Here is an 11,675-nt window from a genome sequence, read left to right as displayed (position 1 = left end):
CTACTGTATTATCCTCCTGAAACTTGCTTCCCGCCCCCCCATATGGTACATGTATTCTGTATTATTCGGTTTGACTTCTGTAGAGTATCCTGCTGTGTGAATATACTTCAGAGTATACTAGTTAGAACATGGAGTCTGGGGCCAGGCTGCCTTAAAAACACGACTGTTTTACGCATTTGAGTTGAGAGCGCTGTGCCTGGGAGTGAAATTTCTGGGTGGTAAGGGGTGGCCTTTTTCAGGTTCATAGATACTATCCCGTTGCTCTCCAAAGTTGTTCAGTTAACACTCCAGCCACCTGTGACTCTAATTGCTACTTTTTTTAAAGTTTATTTATTTTGAGAGAGAGAGAACACAAGCAGGGGAGGGACAGAGAGAGCGGGAAAGAGAGAATCCCAAGCAGGCTCTGCATTGTCAGCACGGAGCCCAACGCGGGGCTTGATCCCATGAACCGTGAGATCATGACCTGAGCCGAAACCAAGAGTCAGACAGGCGCCCCTCATTGCTATTTTTAACTTGCATTTTCTTGATTACTAATAAGCTTGAATGCATTTTCCTGCGTTTACTGTATATATTTGGGTTTGCTTTTCTGTGAACGGACTGTTCTTATCCATGGCCTATTTGTTCCTATTCAACTTTCCTTGTTTATTAGAGTTCAGTATAAGTTCCAGATACTCTCACTTGTGTTTTGTCTGTTCCCATTATGTTTATGATAACTTGTTGGAGGCAAAATCATGTAGTGGTGAATCTGTGGCCAGATTGCCTAATTCTGAATCTCAGTTCAACCATTTCCTGGCTGTGTGACCTCAAGAAAGTCACTCAACCTCTCTGTGCCTCAGTTTCTGCACCTGTAAAATGGAAGTGATAATAGTGCTTGCCTCATAAATTAGTAAGGCTTTAGTAGGTTAATATTTTTAAAGTACGTTGTTTTGACACGTCGTAAGCTCTATTAGCTATTGTTGAATAGAGGGATTTGGGTTTGCGTTTTGGTTGCTGCCGATCAAATTCATCCATATTGTCTTTTTTGTTTGCTGTGAGTGTGCGTGTGTGTGTGTGTGTGTGTGTGTGTGCATGCATGCACGCACAGGAAATACGTTATACAGAGGTAAATGTAGATTTCTCTACTGTCACACACAAAACTATTTTGGTTATGGTGTAAAGAAGGAAAATCTCATTTTATTTTTTCCATACAGATAATCAGTCATCTCAGCACGGATTATTAAATACTCCAGTCCTGGGGCGCCTGGGTGGCTCAGTTGGTTAATCATCCAACTCTTGATTTTGGCTCAGGTCATGATCTCACGGCTCGTGGGTTCGAGCCCTGTGCGGAGTGTGCCTTCGACTCTCTCTGCCCCACCCCATTCACGCTCTCTCTCTCAAAATAAATAAATAAAAATTTAATTAATTAATTCCAGCCCTGTGCCACTGACTTGTATGCCGCTGGCTCTGAAACATACTAAGCGCCTGTCCGTACCAACACCTGCTCTGTAGGCTGTGTTCCGCTAGGGTCTCACTGAGTTTCGATTCCTTCTCTCTCTGTTCAATCCTACATGCTCTTCCGTGATGAAGAGAGCTTATACACGGAGCACGGGCACTGTCCTGCAGTAAACAGTCTGGCCAGAGAGGCTTGCTATAATCAGACCCCAGCAGATTCCATGCGGCCATTTCCTGCCTCTCCTCCGCCTCCCCCCTCCCCCTTGCATCTTTAGGCTCCCACACCCCACATCCCACTCTCCGTTGCTTTGCACCTGCCGTTCCCTCTGTGAGGGAGGTTCCCTCTGCGAGGGTCTGTGAGACCCTTTCTATCCTTTTCCACCTGACAAACTTGTGTTCTTCCCTGAAAATACATGGGCATTTGCAGAGCCTTCTGATTCTCCCCCAGACAGAACTGAGGGCCTCTCCTCTCTGCTTCATGCACACCCCTTCTTGCATTGTAACAGTAACCTACACTGGTTACTGCTAGCTTCTTTGTCTGGCTCCCTACTCTGCGGCAGGTGTCTCCAGCACCAGGATCATTCCTTCTTGGCCTTTATGCCTGTAACAATTGTTACTCTGCCTGGCCCTGGCAGATGTTTCAGAAATACGTTTTGAACTTTACATTGTCCTGCAGGTTGAAAGCCTTGGGTTCAAATCTCAGCCCCACTTCCTGAGTCAGTTATAACTATGGCTGGGTCTCTTCCCCTCTCTGGACCTCTGTGTCTTCAGCTGTTAGCAGGATGGACTGACTGTTGAGTTTACCTTTTACACCTGGAAATCTCACTTGATTTCCAGCTCTAGAATTCGGGGTTCCCACTAAAGCCACTCTTTATTCATAATTTCCAGAGATTGGAAATAACCCAAATGTCCCTTAACTGGTGAGCAGACAAACTGTAATATATCTGTACAATTGGATACTGATCAGCAGGCGTAAAGGAACGGACTACCGATACAGGCAGTAACGCGAACGAATCTCAAATGCATTATGCTAAATGAAACAAGCCAGACTCAAAAAGCCACAGTCTGTGCAACTGCATTTTTGTAACATTCTGGAAAAGGCAAAACTGTAGGGACAGAAGACCATTCAGTGGCTGCCTGGGGGTAGGAATGGGGGAGATGACAAAGGAACAGAAGGGACAGTGGTAGGCAATGGAACCATTCTGTGTCTTGATCGTGGTCGGTCTGGACTGTGTGCATTTGTCAAAACTCAGAATTGTACACCAGAAAGAGTGACTTTTAATGCATGCAAACTATACCTCCATTTTTAAGAAATGAAGCCATTAAGGAGCCCAAGAGCATTAGGATGTCTCCACTGGTGTCATCAGTAACATCAGACACAAGACCGTGCTTCAGCCTCGAGGAGCGGAGCGGGGGGCTCTCTGGTATTGTTTATATGGGAGGGAAGTTGGAAGGTGCTCCCTTTCGAGCACAAGCAAAGGGCCACTGGGGCAGGGCCGGTGGCACTAAGGGAGGGCAGCCTAACCTCCCTCAACAGGCACCTATAGCATGACCAGAATATGGGCATCTCATTTTCAAGCGAAGAATGAAACCCAGAGACCTTAAAATGACTTACCGAAGTCGTGGACAGCACATGACAGAGCTGGGATTCTAGCTCTGTGCTCTGCACCACCGCACCCCGCCCTCACATGTGACTCACATGTGAACCGCACCCCAGTCTCTAGTTCTCCTCTGAAGCCCAGCCTCATCCCATGCCTGTCTCCAATCTCAGGATTTATTCCAACAGACCCAAAGGTGGGGTCAGTATTTAACCTCTAAGCCACTCACCAGCTGCTCACATTTTGACTTTACAGTAGGAGGCACCAGGCATCTCTCCCCTCTCCCTTCCCAGCTGGAAAATGAGGCAGGGGTAGGGGGTGGGGGTTCAGGAAGAGCCTGGCTCCCCCAAGCCCCACCCGTAACCACAGTTCCCCCACCTCCTTCCCCAGGTGGCCTACAGCCCCAAGACATTCCCCTCCTTTCTCCTCACTGCCCACTCTGGTACAACCCTCCTCATCCACTTCTTAATCCAGAATGCAATTTCCAAAGGCCATCTGTGTGTTGGGCACAGTGCTATGTCCTGAGGGCACAGAGCCTTTGGCCAACATCTGTCCCCCATGGAGCCAGCAGGACAGCAGACTGGCCACACACCAGGGCTCTGGAACCAGGTGAAGCAAGACTTGATCCTGGTTCTGCCCTTACTGGCTTTGGACGAACGACTTCACCTCTTTGAGTCTCCATTTTCTTGTCTGCGTAATGGGAAGGACCATCCTTCCTACATCTCATAGAATTTAGGTGAGGGTCAATGAGATAATGCATGCAAAGCCCCTAGAACACTGTTCACTAGCTGGTCACTAGCGTAGTAATTTCTCTGGGAGAGAGATGTGAACAGAGCATGTGCATACAGCTCTTGGGTCTCTGAGGTACCCGTGAACTCAGCCTCCGGGTGGGAGGTGGGGGAAAGCTTCACTGAACAGGTAGTAGGGATGAATTGGGGGGCACTCCAGTCAGAGGCCTGGGGATGTGAAGAAGGAGAGGAGTAATTTCTGGTTTGTTTTGAGAATTCAGTGGGTTATTACAGGTAAAACACTCAAAACTATTCCTGGCCTACAGTGCAAATTCTAGAAATGTTAGCGATGATGATGATGAAGGTGATGAAGGTGATTTGGGTGATTTAGGCCAATATTTGAAGCAAGTTTCCATGGGCTATGCCTCACCTGGGTCATCATTCTCTCCAAGGTGTGGAAGGTTCCAGCTCCTTGAGGATTCAGGCCTACAGTCCGGGAGACCCTGTGAGTGGGAAATCAAGTCAGAGGAGTGAAGGCAAAGAGAGGTCCTGAAGGCTGGAAAAGAGAGGAGGGGACAGAAAGGCTGGAAGACAAGGATGGGGGCTGAGGGTGGGAGGGGGCAAAGCAAACCCTCCCCTTCGTGAAGCTCTGCTTCGAAGGCGGAGGGAACTGAACTCAGAAAACCTGTGAGTTTGACCAGTTGTCCAGGTCTGTCCGGGTCTATCATGATTTTAGCACTGAAAGTCCCAGATCTCTCAGTTCCAGGAAAATCAGGACACTCAGTCAGTGTCCCCACCAGTGCCTCCCCGTCCAGCCTCAGAAACAACCCACTCAGACCCCCAGACTCTTAGCCCTAACTCACCCTCTTCTGGAAGGCTCAGGCAGGACAGGGCAATTCAGGCCCAGCCACGGCTGGCCAGTGCCCTCCAGGAGTCCCCGTGTTCCAGGGGACGGGGATGGCTGGCTGGGCTCTGAGGTGCAGGCTTCACCCAGGCTCCCCAGGGGCTGGCAGATGTGGTGCCGATTACCCCGGCACTAATCCCTCCACGTGCCCTCCGCCATTGGGATTAGTTCCTGGGGTCCCTCAGCAACAGGGAGGGGGGCACATCTGTCAGCCTGGACAGCACCACGTGATCCAAGATGCTCCAGGCCGGAAGAGGAACGCTCTCTCCAAAAGGAGTGTCTGGCAAGCCCAGTGTGCAAGAGAGATGACCCACAGGCCTCCCAGACCTGTCCATCCCCCACACCAGCTCTTCAGCTGCCTCTGAGGAACCTCAGGCTCCAAGGAACACAGTTTGAAGACTTCCAGGGGTCAACCTGGTTGTTAAATATGCAGATAACCAGTTCTGTCACTGCCTGTGTAGCCTTGGGTAAGGCATGCCCTCTTTGTTTCTTCGTCTACAAAATGGGGATAATAATAGCTTGGTTACCATGAGGATTAAATTGCAGGGTGATGGTAAAGCAGGTCGCCCCGGACCTCGCACTGAGTAAGGGCTCTGTAAAGGCCCATTTCTTGTTATAACTTAGCTTTGTGCCACAACCTCTGCGTCAGAGATCAGATCTTTCTCAGTGAACATTCTAGAAAGTTACTGTCCACTGATTTTATTTTTCTTTTTTTTTTTTTAATTTTTTTTTTCAACGTTTATTTATTTTTGGGACAGAGAGAGACAGAGCATGAACGGGCGAGGGGCAGAGAGAGAGGGGGACACAGAATCGGAAACAGGCTCCAGGCTCTGAGCCATCAGCCCAGAGCCCGACGCGGGGCTCGAACTCACGGACCGCGAGATCGTGACCTGGCTGAAGTCGGACGCTTCACCGACTGCGCCACCCAGGCGCCCCGTATTTTTCTAAGTTTATTTATTTTTGAGAAAGAGAGAGTGGGGGAGGGGGAGAGAGAGAGAGAGAGAACAAGAGAATCCTAAGTAGGCCCCAAGCTGTTAGCGCTGAGCCGGACTCGGGGTTCAATCCCATGAACTGTGAGATCATGACCTGAGCCAAAATCAAGAATCAGATGCTTAACTGAGACACCCAGGCGCCCCTGTCCATTGATTTTAGTTGGCCCAAAAAGAGAAAATGTATTTACCTTCCCTGACACTCGATATGGCTGCACATTGGGATTACCGGGAGAGCTTTGAAAAAACCACTGGTGTTTGGGTCCCACTCTACAGATGCCCAGGGGCGTGGCTTGGTGATTCTACCCTCTGGTCAAGGTTAAGAACCACCGCCCCAAACCAGTGTGTCTCCAACCCACTTTAAATGTGTATAGGAACAGCCTGGGGGGGGGGTGCAAATCAAGCTGCAAGTTCTGAGTCAGTGAGTCGGAGCAGGACCCAGGATCCTGCTTCTCTAACCAGCTCCCGGGTGATGCCGATGCCAGTCCACGGACCACATTTTGAGCAGCAAGCTCGTGCTGCAATTCATGGATTGCACCAACTTCCATATAACTGTCTCAGTAGGGCCCCACAGTTGCCTCCCAGCCACCCCGTCATTGACAGGGCTTGATTCTCTCCACTGTGCTGATGCTTAGGGTCTGGTATGTAAATGGATGGAGGCAGGCCTTCTGGATCTTAGTCTGTATCCCCCATGGCCTAGAAATCTGGGCTGGCCTAGAAAATAGGCTAAATTAGGACGAGAAGAGGGCTGGGTGTGATTTTGCCCAAACTCCACATCATATGGCTGGTGAAACAGGCTCTGAGAGGGGAGGTGACTTCCCAGGGTCACACAGTAAGTTTAGTGACAGCGGTGGGGCCGGAACCCTCATCTTCTTTTCTATTATTGTACCTGGCTGCTTGGTCCCTCTTTGCTGAGGCTCAAGCAGGGTGGGAAACCTACCTCTGGGTCACAGATTGAGTGCTGACTGTGCCAGATATAGGTGCTTAGTGCTTCCCGTGTTTTCTCCTTTGGTTTTCACAACAGTCCCACGAGGCATATTCTGTTCTACCCAGGAAGTGGCAGGAACAGGATTTGGACCCAGGAGGCCTGCTTCCCAAACACGATGTACCTCCCCTGTTGTCTCCTTTTCAGACCATGAGGTCCTCTAGGGCAAGGACCATGTCTCACTTCGGTTTGTGTCTCCAAACCAGAGCTGAATATATGAATCAGTCCACCCCGGGGTTCTAGACCTCTGTTGATAAAGATCCTCACCCCCAGGACACCAGCTACTCTCTGAGCTCCTCCCTGGCCCCGTGCCCCAAAGCAGCCACTTCTCACCAACCCAGATCAGCCTCTCCCCCTCCCAAGTGAGTGGTAATCCGTAGCATGTCATACAGCAGAGTGGCCACATGGTGGCAGCAGACGCCCATGTGTAAAATCTTTAGGCCCCGCCTCAGCCTCCTCCGGAGGCTCATCTGTTCATTGAGTGCTTCCCTTACTCCAGGCATTTGTCCCAGAGCTTTCCTTGGCCGAACGAACAAAGATAATCCCCACGACAGCCCTGTGAGGGAGGAGTTATTCATCCTCTTTATACATGAGAGATCATATTAGTCCTTTGCTTAAATAACCTTCTACGGCTGCCCACTGCTCTTTGGAAAAATAAAAATCGGACGCTTGAGTCAGACTGCCAGGGTTCAAATGCCAGCTCCACCGTTTACTACTTATTTGACTTTGGTTGGGTTTGTTGGCTTCTCTTGGACTTCAGTGTGCTGACCTGTAAAGAGAGTAGTAAAATAGAGCCTGCCCCCTTGTGGTGGGAATGAGGATTACATGAGCTAGGACACCCAAAGCGCACAGTCCTGAGCTGGCACAAGTAAGTCCTCAACAAATGTGAGCCAGTGTGATGACCATCGGTCCCTCCCAGTGCTCCCCGCTCATGACCCCGCTGGTCTCTTCTCTCTCTCTCTCCATCTCCTGTTTGCCTACTTTCCCCGTCTCCCCTGGCTCCCCTCCCCTGCTCTCTTCCTCCCCATCTTTCTCCCTCCAGTTCCAGAACTCATTCTAGTTGTCCTAAGATTTCTTGGAGGTGTTTTCTGAGGTCTCTTCCCTGTGGACCATGTTCGGGTTTTTAGAACTCAGAGCAGGACTTGTTACACAGAGGGGCAGGAGGCTCCAGAGTTCAAGTGCACTGTGGACTTTGGGGATTCCTGCTGGGTTCCTCTTTTTGCCCCCTGTCCTGAAACTTTTCTTCTGAGGTCAACTTCTCCATTTCACATGCTCCCCACATTATTTTGAGGTCACTCTCTTGTCCCCAGATCCACTCCAGAACATCCCCAGAGAAGGAAAACAACTGTCACTACCCTCACCGTCAGGATTAGGAAGAACGAAGAAAGCACCTGAAAACATATCAAGGATAAATTAAACTTGAAAAAGGAAAATATCTCTCCCAAAGGATCTGTGAAGATACTTAGCATCTTTCCCAGTCAGGCCTGGATTGATTAACTGGTTCATGTGTTTGCACATGTATCCATTGAGTCATCCAACAGACACATATGGAGGGTCTACCGTTCACCAGGTCTTACACTCAGGTCTAGGGGAGGACACAGGGCAACAAGTACTCACCATCAACAGGTTTTTTTAAGGATTTATTTAAGTAAGCTCTACACCCAATGTGGGGCTCGAATTCACACCTCCAAGATCAAGAGTCGCATGCTATTCCGACTGAGCCAGCAGGGGTCCCAATACATATTTTCTTGAGCCCCTACTAAGTGCTGGGCACTGTTCGGGGTGCTTGAAGCTATCTCAGTGAACAAGACAGATAAAGATTCCCTGACCTTGTAGAGCTTACATTCCAGCAGAGGCAACAGAATAGATACGTGAAGTGGCATGTTAGAAAGTGTTACGTGCTACGGAAAATAAATAGAGCAGAAGGGATGGGTGCATTATAGTATTAAACTGGGAGGTGAGGATGGCCTCACTGAGAAAGAAATGTCTAGCAAATCACCTAAAGGAAGTAAGGGAGTTGGGAATATGGCCAGCAGAGGAAGAGAGTCCCTGGTAGGGGGAACATGCAAAGGGCTCTCGGACGGTGAGAGTGTGCCTGGTGCACTGAAGGAAAAGCAGGGAGACTGGAGGCTGGAGCACACTAAGTGAGGGGCGGGGCGGGAGGCCGGGTCAGAAAGGTATGGGGGACCAGGTCGTGGAGAACTTCATAGACTGCGGGAAGGACTTTGGTCCTCACTCCGAGTGACATGGGAGCCATTGCAGGGTTTAGAGCAGAGGAGTGGCATGACCCAACTCACATTTTTTTTTAATTTTTTTTTCAACGTTTTTATTTATTGTTGGGACAGAGAGAGACAGAGCATGAACGGGGGAGGGGCAGAGAGAGAGGGAGACACAGAATCGGAAACAGGCTCCAGGCTCCGAGCCATCAGCCCAGAGCCTGACGCGGGGCTCGAACTCACGGACCGCGAGATCGTGACCTGGCTGAAGTCGGACGCTTAACCGACTGCGCCACCCAGGCGCCCCAGCCAACTCACATTTTTAAAGGACCACTTGGGCTTGTGTGTTGAGAGCCAACTGGAGGGCCAGGGCAGGGGTGGGGAGACCAGGCAGGAACTTGTTCAGATGAAAGATGGTGGGGGTCTGGAAGTGGAGGCAGCTGGAGTCCCAGCCTCTGGACATGCTCCAAAGGAGCCAGTAGGGCTCACTTATGAATTAGAGCAGGACATGAGGGAGAATGAGAGGACCAGGAACAGCTCCAGAGTTGGGTTGGGTTTTTTGTTTTTTTTTTTTTAAGTTTACGTCTTTGGAGAGAGACAGAGACAGTGCAAGTGGGGGAGGGGCAGAGAGAGAGAGAGGGCGACAGAGAACCCCAAGCAGGCTCCATGCTGTCAGGGCAGAGCCTGATGCAGGGCTTGAACCCCCAACCCATGACCTGAGCGGAAACCAAGAGTCGGACACTCAACCAACTGTGCCAGCCTGGCACCCCAGCTCCAGAGCTTTGGGCCTAAGCAACTGGAAGGGGGAAGCCTGTGTGTGGGAGGGGTTTGGAGCAGAATTTTGAGACGTGCAAGTATCGACATAGGTAATTGGACATTTGAAATAGAAAATAGTCAGAAAATAGCAGATAATATTTAAAGCCATCACCAGGGAGTGAAACGAAGAAGGGGTCTGAGGACTGAGCCCTGAGGTCCAGGAGACGTGAGTGCTGGACGACCGCAAACGCCACCAAGTCATGGAGGTTTGAGGGTCTGGGCATAGCTGGAGACATCCAGCTGGCGTATGCTTCAGAAGACCCCCTCCACACACAGACCTACTACTCTGTTGTTTTATAGGCAGTGTGACGTCAGCCTTGTAAGTAAAGAAAAACCGGTCTGAGCTCAGGCACCAGGGAAATTGCTTGCAGTGCTGAAGTCGCCTGAAGACACTGAGGTGAGTGGAGACCATGTGGAATCATTTCAGCTTTGGGGAAGGGAGCCCCTCTGGAGCCCACCTGCTGTCATCTCACCGCTAGAACCTGGAGTGCGCTCCCAGGGTCTTCCAATAGAATCCACATTGCTTTTTTCACGGTCCATCCCCTGACTAGGGCTCATCAAACACGAGTCTGACCACCGGGGATACAAATCAACAGGGTAGAAATCAGCTGGTCTCGTAATGGGATTTCCAGTGGTTGTTGGCAAAGCCAGGGGAGACGCTGTGGAAGAAAGGGAGCCTAGAGTGTTAGTCCAGAGCCCGTCGCAGAGGCCTGAGCCATCTGGCCATGGAGTCCATGCCAGACGCGAGGACCTCTCTCCAAATCATAAAACAGTTCTGGGGTACAAAGCGCACCACTCGATACTCTGCCAGCGGGCCTTAACACCATCTGAGCGCGGGATGGGAGCATGGTTGTGGAGGCCCAACCTCCACTGCTCCATGGTTGTGGAGGTCCAACCAACAGCTGTCATTGGTTGTGGCCAGGCCGAGGAGCAATGTCCAAGCCACCGTCAGAGGGTGAGTCACTGATCAGTCTCCTCTGGCTGGGTATGGTGGGCAGGGGTAAGGGTGAGGGTACGTTCAGTACTGTGATAGGTTCGTGCCATGGGCATTGGCCTGGGCAGCTGCTAGAGGCTGTTTGAGCACTGCCTGTCCAAATCTGGAAGAGAAGGCAAGAGGATATTTAGCCCTCCATCTTGGTCTGCTTGCTTATGTTCTTGCTAGATTAGCTGCGGTCTGTCATATGCCTAGATGCGCCAGATGATTTGTCCTTTCCCAGAGCATTGACCCTGTAGGAACCCGGGAGTCGGCATTCTGCCTGACACATCAGGTGTGCGCCCCCTCTCTCCCCTAGGTGCCCACAGAGGATGATGCACAGCTGATGTAGCTGCACCTGGAGCGAGCCATAGCAAAGTTCCATTGGACTCACTTGGCTGCAGGTGGCGAGAGGGGAAGCGCAAGTGAATTCTGCGTGGACAAGGCCCACGACTGGGAGGCAGTAGCTATAAAGCGAGTTGCATTGTCACATTGTATCATATCGGGGAATTTTAGCCCATGGCCAAGGTGCTCATCAGAACCTTAGGAGTCTGGATGATACCTGCTTGGTGAAGAGAACAGCCACCCCGTGTTCTAAACCAGGTCTATGGTGGTCGGAATCCACGGCAACCAATTTGCCTATTGTGCACTGATCAGATCCCAAAGTCATCGTGCTACCATGGATCTAGAACACCGAGGAGATGTGATGCCATGTAGTTTTGATCAGTTTTTCTGTCCAGAGACTCTGTCAGGGTGCAGTGCCTTATTGTGAGCTTGTTCATTATCACATACAGATGGAGTTTGTGGCTGAATTGCTTTATCTGTTTCCACAGCAGAGGTTACCATGTGGATACGCTCCTAACGCTCCAGTTCTGGGTGGTCCAATGGCCTGGCCATACAGCAAGGCCATCAGCAGTGGCCAGGGACGCTGTGTGAAAGGGATGCTTTACAAAGGTGTGAGCAGTATATATAGGGAACCCACAAAGATAGTGTGGCGCCCCTGGGCTAGAAAAATGGAGGGGATGCTACCACCCT

Source organism: Lynx rufus, unplaced genomic scaffold (assembly GCF_022079265.1).
Source record: "Lynx rufus isolate CCGP_SWC_20201006 ecotype Redwood Valley unplaced genomic scaffold, mLynRuf1.p SCAF_2, whole genome shotgun sequence".
NCBI lineage: Eukaryota > Metazoa > Chordata > Mammalia > Carnivora > Felidae > Lynx > Lynx rufus.
Note: the sequence above shows the minus strand (reverse complement) of the source record.